Source organism: Mirounga angustirostris, unplaced genomic scaffold (genome assembly GCF_029215605.1).
Source record: "Mirounga angustirostris isolate CCGP_5_RB_7025 unplaced genomic scaffold, mMirAng1.0.hap1 SCAF_5, whole genome shotgun sequence".
Classification (NCBI taxonomy): Eukaryota; Metazoa; Chordata; class Mammalia; order Carnivora; family Phocidae; genus Mirounga; species Mirounga angustirostris.
Window position 1 is genome coordinate 48416443 of NW_026991713.1, and position 20457 is coordinate 48436899.

At 41.9% G+C, this 20457-nt stretch overlaps 1 long non-coding RNA gene across 1 annotated transcript in view; it reads right to left on the reverse strand.

Moving 5' to 3' along the window:
* The window catches only part of LOC123843532 (uncharacterized), a 40199-nt gene extending 20451 nt beyond the window's left edge, over positions 1-19748 (reverse strand). The window contains exons 1-2 of the long non-coding RNA XR_006790605.3: positions 19657-19748; positions 17551-17652 (exon numbers count right to left, since the gene is read on the reverse strand). This is a non-coding gene — a long non-coding RNA (uncharacterized LOC123843532). The remainder of the gene's footprint in view (positions 1-17550; positions 17653-19656) is intronic.
* Positions 19749-20457: the final 709 nt, after the last annotated feature.

A 20457-nucleotide genomic window follows, 5' to 3' on the forward strand; every position in this document is an offset into this window, starting at 1 on the left:
GTTTGTTCTTAAGTTTCCTAGGCAGAGTAATGAGAGGAGCGGACCTTATCAATCTCAGAAGAACCTTTGGAAATTAAAAGGTCAAGACATTGAAGGCTAATGAATGAAAGGAGTTATGGAGGCTAAAAATCCACTAATTTTCCATTACTTTCAGGTTAAATATTTTGGAAATATGAATATGAGGGGCAAGAAGAAAAGAAGAAAGTCTAAGCATTTAATCATATTCCTGAAAGGACCATAGATTGCTTTGGCATAATCATTCACAATCTATTTTCCTATGGGATTAGGACATGTATTAGTCTAATATTTAGAGAGAAGGCCAATTTCCATCTAAAGATGGAATCACACAAGTACACACAGTATACTGTTTAGATGGGTCACAGAAGTATACAGAGGGGTTATACAAATCCTCTTTTGTTCTCCGAATAAGTGTCAGCTAATGCTTCACCCAATGCATATGGTCAGAACATATTTTCTGATTGGCTGGAACCACATCTTTAGGTTAACATAGAGTTAAGGTTCAGGAGTTATCTCCCCAACTACAAAAGGACTAAAGAGAAGCCTGAACCCACCCACCCTTCCACGTGATACATCACAGAAATTCTGATCCTATAGCGTTCTCTTACTTGAATAATGTGAACTGCTATATATGGTGAGAAACATAGTTAAGAACTTCTGATGTCCTGTTGAATATTTATATGTTGTATAGATCTCACTGTTAAACTCATCCACTCAGTGGAGGCATTTGTCAGCTCTCCCGGTTAACCTTTGGGGAAGCTGATCCCTGAAAGGAAAGGAGTAAGAAAAATTGTAGCTCTGACATTCCAGATAAATAAGCTCCTAGCAGTTGAAAACCACTGAAGTTATACTCTGAAATACGGATCTGTCTTGAAGACTTAACTGCTGGATTGAGAAATGAACAAATACTGAAATACACTTAATCCTTCTCAAAAAACACCCAGTTTTAACAGCCATCTTTGGATCTTGTAATGAGAAAACTTTAAAAATTTCAAGAAGTGCTTCTTGGTGTTAAATGAAAAATAATCCTGTAGCCTGCATGCTGTGAATGTTTCATTTGTTTTCTTGCAATAAAACAGCAAGAGAGTATTTGTTTTCAAACAGATCTTTCTCCATTCTTGCCTTCAGGATATCTGATGCTTAGTTTATTTCCCCATCAGTTTATCAGGTCATCAGAACTCTCTCTCTAACACGCTCCTCCCAAATTCTCACATTAAAGGGGTAAGACAAACTAATTTTTGCCACATATATTCTCTGTCTTATTCATTGTCTAGCTGGTTTTTTAGCAAATAGTCTTGGAGGCTTTGCTGTCCTTTTGTAATACAGAGTCCTATGCAACACACTTGAGGCAGAGCCCTCAGCTCTGCTGATCCCGGCTTCTAGGAACATTTTTTGCCTGCCCTTTAAATCCTCCACTACAAAGCCTTTATTTTTCAAGAGAGTACATACAATGGACGACTCTTGCAATTTCCACTTGAACTTTTAATAAGCATCTAAAACAAAAATGTCAAACGCAGATCTCTTGCTTCATGCTCTTCCCACCCCTGTCAAGCCTGCTCCTACCCCCCCACCCCCACACCAACCACCCTCCTCCCTCTCTGCCCCCCAGCCTAAGGAGACTCCGGCCAATATCCTTGGAGTCATCCTTGATCCTTCTCTTTCTTTCAAGCCCCATATCCAGTTATTAGGAAATCTTGTCATCAAAATATTCCTGTGATCTCATCCCTCCTCACCAACTCCACTGCAGGTCTGAGCCTCTACTCTCTCTCAGCTGGGCCCGTGCGTGCACTGACCTCCTCACTGGTCTCCCTGTTCCTACACTCAACCTTTTGGAGTCTATTCTCTAAACAACTGCTTGAGAGCCTCTTTTAAAATGTAAATCTGATTGTGTCATTTCCCTGCTCAAATCCCTCCAGTAGCTTCTCATCGCACCTAGAACAAAACTCACAGGCCTTACTCTGGAAACTAATGTTTTGTATGACCTGGCTCCTGGCTTTTCTACAGCCAGATTCCTTCCTCTCTTGTTTCCCCTGCCCTCTCAGCTTCAGGGACACTGCCTTCCCAGAGGGAGGGCCAGCATTTGTCTGCCCCAGAGCATTCATGTGGTTCACTTCCTCACTCCATTCAAATATGACCTCCTCAGGCGCCTGGGTGGCTCAGTTGGTCAAGCTTCTGACTCTTGGTTTTGGCTCAAGTCATGAGCTTGGGAAGTGGGGGGTGGGGTTGCTGTGAGATCCAGCCCCATGTCCGGCCCTGCACCCAGCATGGAGTCTGCTTGAGAGTCTCTCCCTCTCCCTCAGCCCCTCACCCCCTAAGATAAATAAATAAGTCTTTAAAAAAAAAGACCGCTCATTTTCAAAATGAGGGGAAAAAAAATTTTGATTGAACGAATGAATGAAAGCAATACTTAATCGACTATGTTTACAAAAATAAAACGAAAAGCATTGATTCATAGAAAGTCATGTTTCTGGTTGTAAAGTTTAATTTGATCCAGTGAAAGGCTGTTTTTTCCCCAGTGATATGTTTGGAAGTTTGAGACGCATAATCTAGTATTTAATAAAAATTACTTACATATTTGAGCGGTTTCTGAGTGCTCAGAGACTGTGCTAGTTTGCACATAAGTACTTTATGTACTCCTTTGAGGCAAGTACTATTACACTCTCGTGATGAGGGTTGTGTGGTTTACAGAGTTTGTTTCCAGCCCAGGGTCACAGTGATTACATGGGAGTGCTTGGATTTGAACCCAGGCATTCTCTGGAAGTAATGCTTATTAGGGACTGAGATAAAAAGACAGAAAAATTCAATGAGATGGAGTCCAAACGGCCACCTTGAGCACTTTTGTAAGTGCTAGGGGACTCTAGGATGTTTGTTTAACTCCTGTTGTCTCTCACCCATTGTTCTTTCTATCCTGAGCAGGAGGGCTGTGGCGCCAAGCCAAGCCCAACATCATTACCCTTTTCCATCCAAACTGCCTTCACGGCAATGTGCCACACATTTTATGATTCCGATAGGGTTGCAGCAACTCTTTATCAAACAATTATTTCTTGGTCTCTACTAGAGTATATGCTTTTATTCCAGATTTGCTTTAAATATAAAGAGGCTTATGGGTTCATCCCAAACAATCCAGTGTTGTCAACCCCATTCTGTCCCGAACATTACTGTTGAACATGTTCTTCTGCATCAACTCTCTTGGCCTATGTAGCTGCTGCTCAAATCCCCCCAGACTTTTTTCTCTGAGGCCGTCATGTAAAGGGAGAAAATGCACCCTAATTCCAGTCAGTGATTTTCTAGTTCCCTGCAGCTCAGGATGGGCATTGGTCTTTGCTCCTGTCATCAGGAGTAGTTCTCAACCCCAAAGTATCTTCCTAAAAGCCAGGTCCGCCTCTGCCTTCTCACTACCGCCCTTACATCACACGTCTTGACTTTCCCAAATCCATCATCTCCATCCCCTCCCTTCTACTCCACCTTCTTTAACCCTTACTTTTTGGTTTTTCCACTTTATTTGCAACCTCTCCCATCTGGTATTATCCACCTCTTCTCAAATTTAGTCACATGTTCTCAGACGTCATTGTGTTTTGCAGTGAAACAAGATCCTCTTTCAACAGTGAATGATCCCCATTATACCTTGCTTTTAGATAGCATTTTATGGTTCTCAAAGGCGGTTCGTGTATCCAGTGTAAGTAAACATTTGGAGCAATACTGGGAAGTAGGTATTACCATCTTAATTGGAGAGAAAAGGAAATGGAGTTACAGAGTCTTGTCCCTTGCCCCATACTACCCAGAAATGTGGAAATGGGAGTAGAATAAGGTCTGTTTTTTCATTTCCCCACAGCATACCACTTGTGAGTTTATTACAGCAGAATGTGGTAGGATTTGTGCTGTCCATTTTGGTAGCTACCAGCCACATGTGACTACTTGAATTTAAAATAATTAAAATGAAACAAAATTTAAAATTCAGTTCCTAGTCACATCACCTGCAATTTAAGTGATCAGTGAACACATATGAGAAGTGGCCACTGTACTGGATGGTGCAGATGTTGAACATTTCCATCATGGTGGAATGTTCTACTGGATGGTGCTGACTAGGTCCCTGTCATGCTATTGATGCTGAGAGAGAAGTAGAATTTCCACTCTAGATGCCCTTGCACTGGCGAAGGGTCCTGGAGATCTGAAACCATCTCATCATAGTGGAGAGCTAGTTTGTTGTTCCCCAAACTGGATAGGTCATCAGAATTACAGATTCCTGACCCATTAATTCTTGAATGAATCCATAGTGCTCAGAGATGGATTATTAACTCCTCATCTGCTAGTTGCAAACCTTGTTATTGATAAATCAAAGAATCAGAAAAGGCGAACTGACCTCAGGGCACAGTGGACATTATCTATTGCAATTCACTCCTTGCAAAAATTGAAGTCCAGAGCGATCAGGTCACTCTTTCAAAGTCACCCAGTTGGTGGCAGACTCGAGAATAAAATACGAATTTCCAGATTCCCTATGCAGGGTCTCTTCTCTCAGCCACAGTATTTTGTTGAGCATTTGTCATTTACCAAACCCTGTCCTAGATGATAATCAGGAAAAGAAGTCAGAGAGCAGTTTCCTCCACTCTCTATCCATGCCTTTCCTGCTGCATTCATTAAAAATGGAGGGGCTGTTTTCCTAAGGCTATGCCAAAAAGGAGCAGCCTTGTGAGGCTCCCAAGACAGCTGGCCAACAGGATTACAGAGCCTCGCCTTGGATAATGAGACTATGGCTCATACCCTACCTCACGCAACTTGTTCCAGAATATGTGTCTGCTAAGAACACCTGCCACATCGCCCTTCCTCCATCAGCCACTGTGTGCAGCCCTGATCTCCTTCCCACAGGAGTTCTAAATAAGTCAGTGTTGGGGAGCTAGAGAAACCTCTACAACTCCTTGCCTACGAAGTCATAAAGCAACAGCTGGGTGTGAAAATATAACCCCTGTCACTTTTCCAAATAGCATAAGACCTGGCCTGAAGGGGCCCGTGCAAGTTCTTGGGCATGTTGTAATTCACAGCTGCCGCCTGGAATAACATTTTTCCTCCCTGAGGTTTCGGGTGGCAGAGGGTAGTGATCTTTTCCAAGCGCTGCTTTTCTTCCTCAGGACTCTTCTGTCATAGCAGCACTGGGCATTTACTCCCTCTCGACCTAAATGTCTATATGTGACTGGGTGTGAAGTTCAGTGACTTGGGAGGCATAACGTCCTGAAGCCACTTCTTCATTACTCCTAGAAGGAAAGCCGAGATCTCTTAGGCAGGAGGCAGAGTAAGAGCAGAGCTCCTGGCTCGACATTCTTTTGTGCTTGAAAACATCAGCTTGCTAAATTTGGTGCTGCTTCTTTTTTTAGTGGGGTAATACAAAAGTCTGAATTTCCCATGCAGGGAAAGAGCATCAACCAAAGGCAGTGCCTATTTGAATTTTTTTTTCCCCTAGCGTCCATTCTCTTTTGCCACTTCCGATTTGATTTCTCACTCATAAAGAATAATTATGGGGTAAAATGGATTGTGAGTTTCCTTAATACAAAGCAGACTTGAATAGTTAGCAAAAATCCAACAGCTGCTCATGTTCATTTTTATCCTCGGAATCTGATGAACAGAAACAGGAATGAATATGTTTAAGTAAACAGCCCATGTTCAGACGGGACCTTGGTGCTGGGAATGAAATGGAGCCTTGGTCCAGCTGAGCTTTATAATCAGCAAAGCCACCGCCATCTGTCAGGGCTGGTGTCCTCTCCCTTGGGCTCTGGCTCCCGGGGCCCAGCTGACAGACGGGCATCATTAGCTGGCTTGTGCACTAGGTCACCCCACTGAGACTGGTCACCTTGTGTCTTCGGGGTGGTTTATTCCCCCCTGTTCCCAATTCTGATCCTGAAAAAGGAAAATTGAATTTTAGTCTTAAGATTAAATGATGACAGTATGCAATCTGTCAGCTCCTTGCTGGTCGCCAAGCAGGTTTGCTAAATTAAAAAAGAAGGGGGAAAATATGATCCAGCCTCTTCTTCAGTCCTCTGGGATCAGAAGCAGGGAAACCCTGCCTGCGTCTAGCCCATTTAAATGCAAACACCTCAAAGATGCTTTCAGCCTTTACAGAGCTGTGTGGATTAATGAGCAGGCATGGAGATGTCATTTATTCTGGCTAAAATGCGGTGGAAATGAGAGAAACTGGCATGAATGGAGAATCAAAGAAAGAGACTCAACGTGCTGGTGAGTGGTCGCAAGGTCCACTCGGGGAACCACTTAGAGGAACAGAGCGTAAGTGGAAGCTACAAGCAACACTCTGCCCCCCGACGCCCTAATTTCTTTCAGTCAGTCATCTGTTTCATTGCCTTAGTCAGTTGTACAGACTTTCTTTCACAGTTCTTTTCCCCGCACAGGTTGTTTCCCCTTAATCTACCCAATGATGTGAGCCCTGCACGTTTTCCACTTTCTCTAGAGGCGGCTGTCAATCACTGACTCCTCCCCTGAAGGATGCCCCTGACCCTGGCTTCTTGACCCTCATGTTGAACGCACTTTTTTTTCCTCTTTCTCATTTTGGTTTCTGAGGGCTTTCTCATGAGTGACAGTGACCCAGTTCTGGACCTCACTTTAGACAAGTTCTGGCAAGAATTTTTTATTAGTCAAATCTCAATGTGATCAATATTCTCTTCTGAGATAACTCAATTAATTCTCTTAATAAAGGAACACACGTTTTGGACAGGGATATAATTATGGAATCAGCTGCATTTTAATTTGGATGGAGCAGGAGGATTGTTAGAGCCCAAAGATACATGATAGAGAATCTTCTAGATTTCAGTCCTGTAAAGAATTTGTGCCAGTGCTGCCCTTTCATCAGAAAAGTGCTCCACTGTGCATATGGGGGGTCATCTCGTAAAGTGCATAGATTTTAGTTTAAGGTTCTTGAAGCTTTTTAAGTCATGGATATATTTTAGAAATACCAAAATACAATGAGAACGTAGCTTATCTACTGATTTCTTAAATAGGTGCTCAGCAATACGGGAGAAAACCCTATCACAAGGCAGACTGAGGCCTCTACACATGTGGTCTTTTGAATCTATACATCCTGTGCGGCTTCTGGTCAACTTCCTCTCGGTTCCCTCCCAGTGGTTATTTCAGACCTTCAGCAATGCACTCAAAATCTCTACTCTGCCCTTTCTCCTCTCCACTGAACCATTTAACCTCACCTTGACTTTGCTGAAAGTCCCTTCAAAGCCCTATTCTGGCGTCCTCTTGCCTGCCCTTGTCCCCTCTTCCTTTCCAGCCCTCAGTGGAAGAGGGGACCTTTCTCGACTCTGGTCACATCCCAGCCTGCTTCCTTCAGGCCTAGGGCCTCCATTTGTTACCGTCTCTCATCTCTCTCGTTAGTGCTACTTCCCGCTGGTTTCTACCCTTCCCCGACTCACACTTCCACCCCTCATCTTTGCCCACTTTAGTGCCTTCTTCCTTCATTGAAGAAAACAAAGGCTTACACTTGATGTTTAAACTTTCTCAACTCCCAAGTACTTTTGAAACTCTTCACTGTGTTTTTGGCTTTCCTGAGATCCTCTGACTAAAGGTCATCATTGACATTGGAGTTTTCAAATGGAAAGAATTAGGGAGGGAGGGTGGTAGAAGGTTGTCACTTGCCTTGATCTTGTGCAACTTTGGAAACTGCAGCCCACTGAGATCAACTTGTTCTTCAAATCCCCGTGCTAAATGCAAAGAGGCGGTTCTAGGTTCCAATAACACCTCAGACTACTTTGGCTACATCCCTTTAGGGAAGTTACTTATTATTTTAGCTACAAATTATTACAGCTAATAGTAATTAGCTGGACTGAGGATTGATTCACAATGAGTGGTCAGGGGCAGGGCTAACTCTTTCTATGTATTAATTCTTTCTCTTTGACATTTTTTTTTTTATGAACATATAATGTATTACTTGTTTCAGAGGTACAGGTCTGTGATTCATCAGTCTTACACAATTCACAGCACTCACCACAGCACATACTCTCCCCAGTGTCCATCACCCAGCCACCCCATCCCTCCCACTGCCCCTCCACTCCAGCAACCCCTCTTATGGTTTGTCTCCCTCTCTGGTTTCATCTTGTTTCATTTTTCCCTCCCTTCCCCTGTGATCCTCTGTCTTGGTTCTCAAATTCCTCATATCAGTGAGATCATGTGGTACTTGTCTTTCTCTGATTGACTTATTTTGCTTAGCATAATACCCTCTAGCTCTATCCACGTCATTGAAAATGGCAAGATTTCCCTTTTTTGATGGCTGCATAATATTCCATTACATATATATACACCACATCTTCTTTAACCACTCATCTGTTGATGGACATCTAGGCTCTTTCCATAGTTTGGCTATTGTGGACATTGCTGCTATAAACATTGGGGTGCATGTGCCCCTTTGGATCACTACATTTGTATCTTTGGGGTAAATACCCAGTAGTGCAATTGCTGGGTCGTAGGGTAGCTCTATTTTCAACTTTTTGAGGAACCTCCATACTGTTTTCCAGAGCGGCTGCACCAGCTTCCATTCCCACCAACAGTGTAGGAGGGTTCCCCTTTCTCCGCATCCCCGCCAACATCTGTTGCTTCCTGACTTGTTAATTTTAGCCATTTTGACTGGTGTGAGGTGGTATCACATTGAGGTTTTGATTTGGATTTCCCTGATGCCAAGTGATGTTGAGCACTTTTTCATGTGTCTGTTGGCCATTTGGATGTCTTCTTTGCAGAAATGTCTGTTCATGTGTTCTGCCCATTTCTTGATTGGATTCTTTGTTCTTTGGGTGTTGAGTTTGATAAGTTCTTTATAGATTTTGGATACTAGCCCTTTATCTGATGTGTCATTTGCAAATATCTTCTCCTATTCTGTTGGTTGTCTTTTGGTTTTGTTGACTGTTTCCTTTACTGTGCAAAAGCTTTTTATCTTGATGAAGTCCCAATAGTTCATTTTTGCCCTTGCTTCCCTTGCCTTTGACATTGTTTCTAGGAAGAAGTGGCTGTGGCTGAGGTCGAAGAGGTTGCTGCCTGTGTTCTCCTCAAGGATTTTGATGGACTCCTGTCTCACATTTAGGTCTTTCAACCATTTTGAGTCTGTTTTTGTGTGTGGTGTAAGGAAATGGTCCAGTTTCATTCTTCTGCACGTGGCTGTCCAATTTTCCCAACACCATTTGTTGAAGAGACTGTCTTTTTTCCATTGGACATTCTTTCCTGCTTTGTCAAAGATTAGTTGACCATAGAGTTGAGGGTCCATTTCTGGGCTCTCTATTCTGTTCCATTGATCTATGTGTCTGTTTTTGTGCCAGTACCATACTGTCTTGATGATGACAGCTTTGTAATAGAGCTTGAAGTCTGGAATGGTGATGCTGCCAGCTTTACTTTTCTTTTTCAACATTCCTCTGGCTATTCGGGGTGTCTTTTCTGGTTCCATACAAATTTTAGGATTATTTGTTCCATTTCTTCGAAAAAAGTTGATGTTATTTTGATAGGGATTGCATTACATGTGTAGATTGCTCTAGGTAGCATTGACATCTTCACCATATTTGTTCTTCCAATCCATGAGCATGGAACGTTTTTCCATTTCTTTGTATCTTCCTCAATTTCTTTCATGAGTATTCTACAGTTTTCTGAGTACAGATTCTTTGCCTCTTTGGTTAGATTTATTCCTAGGTATCTTATGGTTTTGGGTGCAATTGTTAATGGGATCGACTCCTTAATTTTTCTTTCTTCTGTCTTGTTGTTGGTGTATAGAAATGCCACTGATTTCTGTGCATTGATTTTATATCCTGCCAATTTACTGAATTCCTGTATGAGTTCTAGTAGTTTTGGGGTAGAGTCTTTTGGGGTTCCACATAAAGTATCATATCATCTGCAAAAAGTGAGAGTTTCACTTCTTCTTTGCCAATTCAGATGTCTATGTATTAATTCTTATAACAACTCTGTAAGATAGTGATGAGGATGAGGATGAGGATGAGGATGATGGTGTAAAAAATGAAGAAATGGAGGCAGTGAAGCAATTCACTGCTTTAGTCACACAGCTAGTAAGAAGTAGAAATAGGATTCTTAGGCACCATCTCGTACTTTCTCTAAGCCCCTGTTCACTCAGAGTAGTACACGAGCTAAAATACAAGCCCCTATGCCAGTTAGGTATGTCTTCGTGAATGTCCCAAAATGCAAACCTGTACCATGTCCCAAATGATATGTATTACATCCCTCCCTCTTCTGTGACTCCCAGTCTTGGTGAGTGGACCAGACCCCCTTTCCAGAAACCTAAGAATCCATCTACATTTCTTTCTCTCCCTGATCCCCTCTCCTTCTCCCAGTATCCGGCTCCCCTCCAGTCTACCTCCCTCATGTTTCCCATGCCAGACTCCTCGTCATCTCTTCTCAACATTTGTCTGGTTTCCTGACCGCCACTGCTGCCTTGGGTCTGGCTCTGCTCTCATTGATTCTTTATGCTGTTTCCAGAGGAGTTTCCAAAACACAAATAAGATCACATCCTTATCAGTTCTCTCCAAACAAGACACGGAGAGGTTAAGTCACCTGCCCACATTCAAAAAGGTAAAAGTCAGAGCTTGACTCCAAGTCCAGGGAGTCTGGATGAAAAACCTTCACTCTTTTTTTTTTTTTTTTAAATTTTATTATGTTATGTTAATCACCATACATTACATCTTTAGTTTTTGGTGTAGTGTTCCATGATTCATTGTTTGCATATAACACCCAGTGCTCCATTCAATATGGCCCTCTTTAATACCCATCACCAGGCTAACCCATCCCCCGCCAGAACCCTCAGTTTGTTTCTCAGAGTCCATAGTCTCTCATGGTTCATCTCCCCCTCCTATTCCCCCCCTTCATTTTACCCTTCCTACTATCTTCTTTTTTTTTTTTAAAGATTTTATTTATTTATTTGAGACAGAGAGAATGAGAGACAGAGAGCATGAGAGGGAGGAAGGTCAGAGGGAGAAGCAGACTCCCTGCCAAGCAGGGAGCCCGACGCGGGACTCGATCCCGGGACTCCAGGATCATGACCTGAGCCGAAGGCAGTCGCTTAACCAACTGAGCCACCCAGGCGCCCTATCTTCTTTTTTTTTTTTTAACATATAATGTATTATTTGTTTCAGAGGTACAGGTCTGTGATTCATCAGTATTACACAGTTCACAGCGTTCACCATAGCACATACCCTCCCCTTAACTCTTAACCACCTGCAGCCGTGTCTCCCTGAGAATGGAAGGGAAATTTCAGTGGAGTTCTCCTGACTGCCTGCTTTCTCTGCTCAGGACTTCCTCAAAGCTTCTGCAGTGATGATTTCCTTTACCTGATTCTGGCTCATCATCAGAATCAGATAACCACAAAATAACACATCAAATCCACTGATTTTTATTGAACTATTTCTTGTCCAAGTCTATATACACTCAGGGAAACTCACACCAGAATCAATGCAACAGATTTTCCCCAAATCCAACAGACCAAATGCCATTTTTGAAAAGAAAAATCTGAAAATATGAACTTTCTAATGAGATTAATATCTGACTCTTAATTTTTTTGTATTGAAGGTGTCATGGATCATTTATGGGTCATTTTTTAAAAGTAAAATAAGAAGAAAGGCATGTGTCGATTCACTGAATAGTTTTAAGGTTGGACTGAAGCTGCGATTCAAAGAGGCTTTGTGAAATATTTGCATTTGTGGTCACCTTTTATGTGGGTTTATGAGTTCTCATTTGCTCTTTCAATAATACTGTGTGAAGTAGGAATTTTCTTTCCTATTTTATGAGTGTGTATACTAAGGCTCAAAATATTCAACCAACCTGCCTCAAGTCACCCTGTGGGATGGTGGTGGAAGCAAGATTCAAATCCAACCTTCTGATATTAAGATCCAAGCTGTTCCCACTGCCCAGGTTCTCAAGGATCTGAAAATATTTTTAAAAATTTTTTATTTAAATTCAATTTAGTTAACATATTCTGTATTATTAGTTTCAGGGGAGGAATTTAATGATTCATCAGTTGCATACAACACCCAGTGCTCATTACATCAAGTGTCCTCCTTAATGCCCATCACCCACTTACCCCATCCCCCCACCCCACCCCTCCAGCGACCTTCAGTTTGTTTCCTAGAGTTAAGAGTCTCTTATGATTTGCTTCCCTCTCCGTTTTTATCTTATTTTTCCTTTCCTCCCACTGTGTTTATCTGTTTTGTTTCTTAAATTCCACGAGTGAAATCACATGGTATTTGTCTTTCTCTGACTGACTCGTTTTGCTTAGCATAATATCCTCTAGTTCTATCCAGTTGTTACAAATGGCAAGATTTCATTCTTTTTGATGGCTGAGTAATATTCCATTGTGTGTGTGTGTGTGTGTGTGTACACACACCACATCTTTATCTATTCATCTGTAGATGGACATCTGGGCTCTTTCCATATTTTGCTATTGTGAAAGTATTTTTTCTAAGATTTTATTTATTTGAGAGAGAGAGAGAACATGAGAGAGAGAGAGAGATCATGAGCAGGGGGAGGGGTAGAAGGAGAAACATACTCCCCACTTAGCTGGGAGCCAGATTCGGGGCTTGATCCCAGGAATCTGGGATCATGACTTAAGCTGAAGGCAGAGGCTTAACCAACTGAGCCACCCAGTGCCCCGCGAAAGTAATTTTTAAGTAAAGATTTTATTTTGGAATAATTTTCAACTTACAGAAAAATTGCAAAGATGATACAGAGAGTTCCTGTGTACCCTTCACCCATTTTTCCCATTACTGACATCTTTATAGTGTGATCATACAATTATCAAAACTAAGAAGTTATCATTCGTACATTACCATTAATGAAACTCCAGTCCTTATTCAAATTGCATCTGCTTTTTATTAATGACTTTTTCTGTTCCAGGATCCAGTCCAGAACACTACATTACATTCTGTCATCATGCTTCCTGTTTCTCCTCTAATTAGTGACAGTTTCTCAGTCATTCCTTGATAGTTTTAAAGAGTACTGGTCAGGCATTTTGTAGGTGTTGAAAATAAATTTTTTGATACTCAAAAATGTCACATTTCTACTTACAGTACTTTATTTCTATACCTATTTGATTTTTGTAGGCCTATTTCAAAAGGCAGATTTCCAGTGCTTTTGCTCGGCAATGATTGCATATTTCTTCTTGACATTATTAGGGACCCAGAACTTTGGTTTCAACACTGCTTTTATCTTGCAAATCGTTGCAGTGCGTACCCACAGATGAATTTAATGCCTATCCTCATATTCCCAGATAATTGGATCCTTGAGGTCTAAAATGGTAACTAAGCTGAAATCATTGCAGAAAAGATGATGAATATACATGCAAAATTAAGAGGCCACTTCACAGAGAGAATAGTAGCTAAACTAAATGGATGTAAAATTTTAAGAAAATTTAAGAAAAAAGTTTACTATAGCAGAAAACAAGTTAAATGAATGTTAGATTTAATAGACCTTGCTGACTTGTCTTAGAGTTGATCATTCTTTGTCATCAATTACGTTGGGCTTGAGGAATATTTAAGACTAAATTCTGATATTATACTATACTTCATATAGTAGCAGCTTATAGGATAAAATGATAAAGAGGACAGCTCACACTCAGTACCTGGCACACAGTAAGTGCTCAGTAAATGTGAATTTCTTTCCAGAGAACACTTACCTAGTGCTTACTGTGTGACAGGCCCTCTTCTAGTGCTTTACACACATGAGCTCATTAAATCCTTCCTGCCACCCATTTTACAGTTGAGGAACTGAGATTCGGAGAGGTGGAGTTGCCCAGCGTTTCACAGGGAGTAGGTGTTATGGCTGGAATTTGAACCCAGGCAGGCTGGCTACCATATCCACTCCTTTAACTATGGTTTTCCACTGCTCCTTTGTTATCTATGCAGACCAGTCTGAGAAATGAGCGTTGCCCATGAGTGAATGTTCAAAATGACCGAACTGAAAATAGTTTATCCTTTGCTGCTGGAACACTTTCTAGAATACATCGCTTGTCTTCCTTGCACAGATATCATTTCCTTAGTATCAGAGCATTATTAATGTAAACACCAAATCTTGCACTTTGCGCCACTATTTTCTTTTCCCCACACTGATAAAGGGTGATGAGTTATTTTCCCTGCCGTTCTGATTTATCGGTTTCCTTTATCACCGTTGGCTCTCTGTCACTTCTGGCCGCGTCCAGCCGCAGGACTCTAACAGGATCCGTTTTCTCTCTTTGCTATCACTGGCTTCCAGTTTGCTATGAGAATTACATCGAATGCAGAAGTAAAGCTAGTGAGGGGTGCCCTCAGGCCCTCTCCCAGGAGCTCAGAGCGTGGAAGGGCGTGGGATTTGTGCCAGGTATTTCCGTTGCTCACATATCTCTTAGATGGTTTCTTTTCTGGTTTCCTTTGCTCTACTCCTCACCATTGAGATCACTTCTGGATAAGGGAACAAATATAGCCCACATCTTGAACACCATGTCTTAATAAAATAGATAATAAATTACCACTGGTTACTTCGTATCTTCAACCAAATTACTAAATGCTATGCCAGTTGTGGCAAATAAGTAAATAAATAAGCAAGCAAGCAAGGAAGCAGTTTATCTTCTAAATAATAATGCAAATGTGATCAATTATATCATTTAAAGCCCCATTGCCTTCATCATTGGAATTGAGGCGCAGTGGCTTTTCTTTAGCTTCATAGAGAACTTCTCCCCTGGGGGCAGATGTTCTGACATCCATGGCATTTGGGGGTTCAGGGTGGAGTGTGGATTGTTTCTTAGCAAGTATCTGGTACCCCGTGGGACGCATAGAGGTGGTGATCTCTGATGGATGCCATTTTCCATCCTTACACTTAAATCCTTATCAGTGAGACCAACCATGAGGTTTCTTTTTTTTTTTTTTTTTTTGTCTCCCCTGACCCTGAAATTCTTCCAAACATTTTCAGATGGATGCAGTTTTTGCTCTTGGCTCTTTCTAGTGGAAACAGAGGAGTCCTCCGTCTGGGCAGGATTGGGGCCAAATTGAGGAAGGAGCCCCTTTCAGCCGTTATTTTGGACCCAGCTGTGTTTGGGAAAGGGTGGCTAGATTCAAGCCCAGGTGTTTGTTTTTAACTCCCAAATCTTCCATGGTCTTTGGTCCTGATTACCTCTGTTACATCCCACGCCATCCACATAGAGGAGGAAGCTCAACCAGGTATCACTAGGGAAACTCCGCAGAAGCAAATGGTTTCCATTGCTTAGAACTTTTCCCACATGAGCACTCAGCAGGTGGGCACTCGACAAGCAACTAGGGGGCTCCTAGTTCAGAGTGGGTGACTGTGCAATGGCAGAGTCACTTGGTTCTCAGGTTGTAAATACCACACTCATAACTCATCACGTATTGATCTCATGCATGGTGACTATTTTTTTCTTCCGTAAATGGGACTGAATAGCTCCCCGGGGTCTTAGTTCATCCATAATGAACAATAAATACTCCTATTAATTATGTGGTCAGTGAACTTGCAGTCCGAGAGTTAATCAAAGTTTATCAATTAACAAATATTATGTGGAATTAGGAAAGGATTGCCCATTTCAGTTCTTTAAAACTATATACTTTCTATCCTTTAACAATACCTAAAGTCCTCCCAAATTTGATAAACACATGTTTAGATTTATTTTCTAACCACAATTTTTTATTAACATATAATGTATTATTTGTTTCAGGGGTACAGGTCTGTGATTCATCAGTCTTACACAATTCACAGCGCTCACCACAGCACATACCCTCCCCAGTGTCCATCATCCAGCCACCTCATCCCTCCCACCCCCCTCTACTCCAGCAACCCTCAGTTTGTTTCCTGAGATTAAGAGTCTCTTACGGTTTGTCTCCCTCTCTGGTTTCATCTTGTTTCATTTTTTCCTCCCTTCCCCTATGGCCCTCTGTCTTTTTTCTCAAATTCCTCATATCAGTGAGATCATATGATACTTGTCTTTCTCTGATTGACTTATTTTGCTTAGCATAATACCCTCTAGTTCCATCCACGTCATTGCAAATGGCAAGATTTCCTTTTTTGATGGCTGCATAATATTCCATTGTGTGTGTGTGTGTGTATATATACACATACCACATCTTCTTTATCCATTCATCTGTCGTTGGACATCTTGGCTCTTTCCACAGTTTGGCTATTGTGGACATTGCTGCTATAAACATCGGGATACATGTACCCCTTTGGATCCCTACATTTGTATCTTTGGGGTAAATACCCAGTAGTGCAGTTGCTGGGTCATAGGGTAGCTCTATTTTCAACTTCTTGAGGAACCTCCATACTGTTTTCCAGAGTGGCTGCACCAGCTTGCATTCCCACCAACAGTGTAGGAGGGTTACCCTTTTTCCACATCCTCGCCAACATCTATCATTTCCTGACTTGTTAATTTTAGCCATTTTGACTGGTGTGAGGTGGTATCTCATTGAGGTTTTGATTTGGATTTCCCTGATGCCAAGTGATGTTGAGCACTTTTTCATGTGTCTGTTGGCCATTTGGATGTCTCCTTTGCAGAAATGTCTGTTCATATCTTCTGCCCATTTCTTGATTGGATTATTTGTTCTTTGTCTAACCACATTTAACTAATTTATTTCCAACCCTACCACCGTTACTTTGTGAACCACATGAAGAGGTGGTCAATCCTGACACTGAGTTACAGTCAAGGCAGTTTCTTAATGGATGAATTATGAATATTCAAGATGAATTGGGTTACCAGGAGACTTTCCAGCATGACTTTTAAAAGCAATAATAGGGCTTCCCAGAAATGGCACCGTGGTCCAACTTTTTACCCATCAGCTGTCCCTGGTTTTATGTGTGATAAAACACAGCCATGAAATCCGGACTCTATTTTTGAGGTAGCTATCCAAACACCAGTAATCTCTAAGAATAGCAGTGACCATGTATTAATAACTAATTAAGGCATTAATCTGTGCTCACTGCCTGCTTATAACTTCTTCCTCAATCAGCCCAGAGAACAGGGCTATATTTGAATAACAACAGAAGGGAAAGGTCCTGCTACTATATATATATATGTATATATATATATATACACACTATATACTACATATATGCTAATATATATATACTATATATATGTATGTGTATATATATAATTTTTATATATAGTTATATAATTATAATGTAATTTTATATAATTTTTCCCAGCAACTGATTCTGGGTAAGAAAATGAGTTTTTCTTGCAAGGCCCCCAAAATAAATAGCTAGCTTTCAAATTTTCCCTTTCATGGTGATATCTGAATAAGGAATATGGCTGGTTTATTACTCATAATATGGTGACTTTCTAAGAGCAACTGGCTGGAAAAAAAAACTTGTTCTCTAGTTAATAAATGAATAAATTATTTATTTATTAAAATCTAATAAATAAATAAATAGAAATTTAATTAAAACATTGCCCTACATTTGTTCTCTTTTTCTTTCTCCTCCCATTTTTGAGACTTTTTCTTCTCTTAACCTCTCACTAACACCCACTCATTTCTCCTTACCTCTCTTCTGGTACCAAAGGAGACTTACCTCATTATCAGATATTTTACTCTGCTTAGTCCTGTATCAGTTGGGTTGTCACTGAAAGGCTTTATCCAGAGTGACAAGCACAGTGCCTGGTTTGACTCTCCGCTTTTGGATGGAAGGAGAGAAACTGTTTTAGTCAGCAGATTACAGCTGAGGCCCTAGTAGGGGGCAAGAAGGAAGCAAGAATTTCTCCCTTCATTTGCAACTCTCATGGGCTACACTGGATCGTGGTCTTTTCCAAAAGAAAGACCGGCAGGCGCGGGGTGGGGGGCGGGAAGGAAGGATTTGCTCATTTGATTTCACAACAACCCTGCCAAGGACAATCATTTTTATTTTACAGATGGAACTTGTGAGGCTCGAGAGTCTAAGCAACTTGTATGGAGACACCCAGCTCATAAGTTGCAGGGTCTGAATTTGAAACCAGGTCTGTGTGACTCAACACTCAGTTGCTTTCCACCATTCCATGCTGGGTCCCCCATGGTGAGAGTGAGAGTGAATCTGGCTCCTAAAGTGCCCTCATCTGTGCTCTCCTCCCCCAGAGTCTCAGTCATTAAGGGGGAATCGACAAACTAGGAGCCAGATTCAGTGAAACCCTGGACTCCCACCTGCTACTTTCCTCTGAGGAGGCAGAGCACTTGCAAACAGGGCACACTCTGCTAGCTGGAAGGTGTTGACGTTCAGATGTGAAGATGACTTTGCTGCCCCCTGCCAATCAGACGTTTTTTTAAAAAAAGATATATTTATTTATTTTGGTGGGAGGGGGTGGGGCAGAGGGAGAGGGAGAGAGAGAAACTTTAGCAGACTCTCCTTTAAGCACCCATCCCTGAAGACGTGGGGCTGGATCTCATGACCCTGAGATCACGACCTGAGCCGAAAACAAGAGTCCGATGCTTAACTGACTGTGCCACCCAGGTGCCCCAATCAGACATTTTTAATAAGCATTTTTGGTCAAATAACAGGGTTAATAAATCAGAATTAATCCAGCTGCAATCTTCAAGCTTGTATGTGAGATGGCTTGATGATGGTAATAATGACAATAAAACTAAAACCAGCTACGTTTCATTGAGTATAAGCTATGATCCAGGAACTCATATCATTTCTCATTACTGTGACCACCATTGGAGATACTGTATCTCCATTTTGCAGATGAGAAAACTGAGGCTCTGAGGAGTTAACCGCCCAAAGCCAAGCAGCAAGCATGTAGCTGAGAACTAACTAGAAGTCAGGTCTGTGGGCACGCAGACCACAGACCAGCCACTGTGTCGCAGCTGTTCCTCTCCTGTGCCTGCCAGGTTGGAAGGAAGCCTGGCAAATTGGCCTTGAGCGTCCATGCTTGGGACCAATCAAATTCCCACCCGTGATTAAATTGAATAATTGAAAATTCTCTGTTTCATTCTTATACTAGGTTTGATTGCAAACTCTCTGGCCCTCACTGTTGCATGTTAATAAGCTTTCAGTGGCTCCGCATTACCCAGAAATTAGACATCCAAATGCTTCTGTTGCAAATGTGAAGGCCTCCACAATCTGAGAGTCCCCATTTCCATTTTATCCCTGACCACCTTCTCACTAAACTTCTGTTTTACTTTCTTTACGAAACACCAGATGCTTGCCCACTGCCTGAGTTCGGCCCAGTTCTGCCTAGCCTAAAAGCTGCCACTTACCTTCCTATTGAACCCAGCTCAAATTTCACTTCCCAAATCATCTGGAAAATTCATACTGAAGTACTGACTCTCAACCATATACTCTAAGATTTTTTTTTTTTATTTGAGAGAGAGAGTGAGAGAGAGAGCACAAGAGGGGGGAGCGGGAGAGGGAGAAGCAGACTCCCCGCCGAGCAGGGAGCCCGATGCGGGACTCGATCCTGGGACTCCAGGATCATGACCTGAGCCGAAGGCAGTCACTTAACCAACTGAGCCACCCAGGCGCCCTCAACCATATACTCTAATAGTAATTATTTTCGGGATAGTTCATTTGCCAATTAAGGTGCATGACTTAGAGGCCTATCTACTTCAGGGCCTTGATCCACTACTTAAAACTTAGCATGCTTTTTAACTTTTTTTATTTCATCCCAACTAGAGAGGAATTCTGTCCTACGCCCCTTCATCTCACCTGTGCAGCACAAAATGTGTTGCCTGGCAGACAGCAGTCACGGAGGGTCTCGGGCACAGGCTCTGTCACAGCAACGCATCTGAGCTCCAGCCGCTCAGGCATGTTTCTATAATAATGTCAGTGCTATAAGGAAAGATAACCGCCTGCTGACCGCGTGACCTGGATGAAAGTCACAGTTCGGTCCTTGATATGGCGCCAACTTTCATTTAACCTGAAAGGGTGAGAACGGAGCAAAAGATGAAACGAGACAGGATTTAACCCTGAAGAATGAAAATGAAATTTGACTTGGAAACAAGTCCTTGTTTTCGCACATTTTGATGATTTACAGCACATTACAGCACAGTCTCTGTGTGTTTGGGTGTGCACCTCAAAGGCTGGGGGGAAAGATCAAACTTTGGATTAAAAGAATTCCTTTAAATTTTGGTCATTCTGATGAACTGCCTCCCTGAAAACACATCTTACCTTCAGGAGCAGACAGGGGCAACGGGGCGCCATGGGGACACTGTAAGTATAAACAAATTGGGCTTGACGCTTCCTTGAAGGTTTGTTTGTTTGTTCACCTGCTTGTGAGTCAGCGGTGGAAAAAGTGACTCCAGCGCTCAAGGGTGGCCACCTTATTTGCCTGTGAATCTATGGCCCCAAAGTTCTTTTCATCTTGAATAAATTATTGAGGTAAGGAGAACAACAGCAAACTCATCCGGAAAAAGAGGGGGGAAAATATGTCCTTCCCAAAGACTATTTGTACATATCACGTTCCTTCCAGCCTTCTCTTCCAGAAAATGAGAGAATACAAGCCCTCAT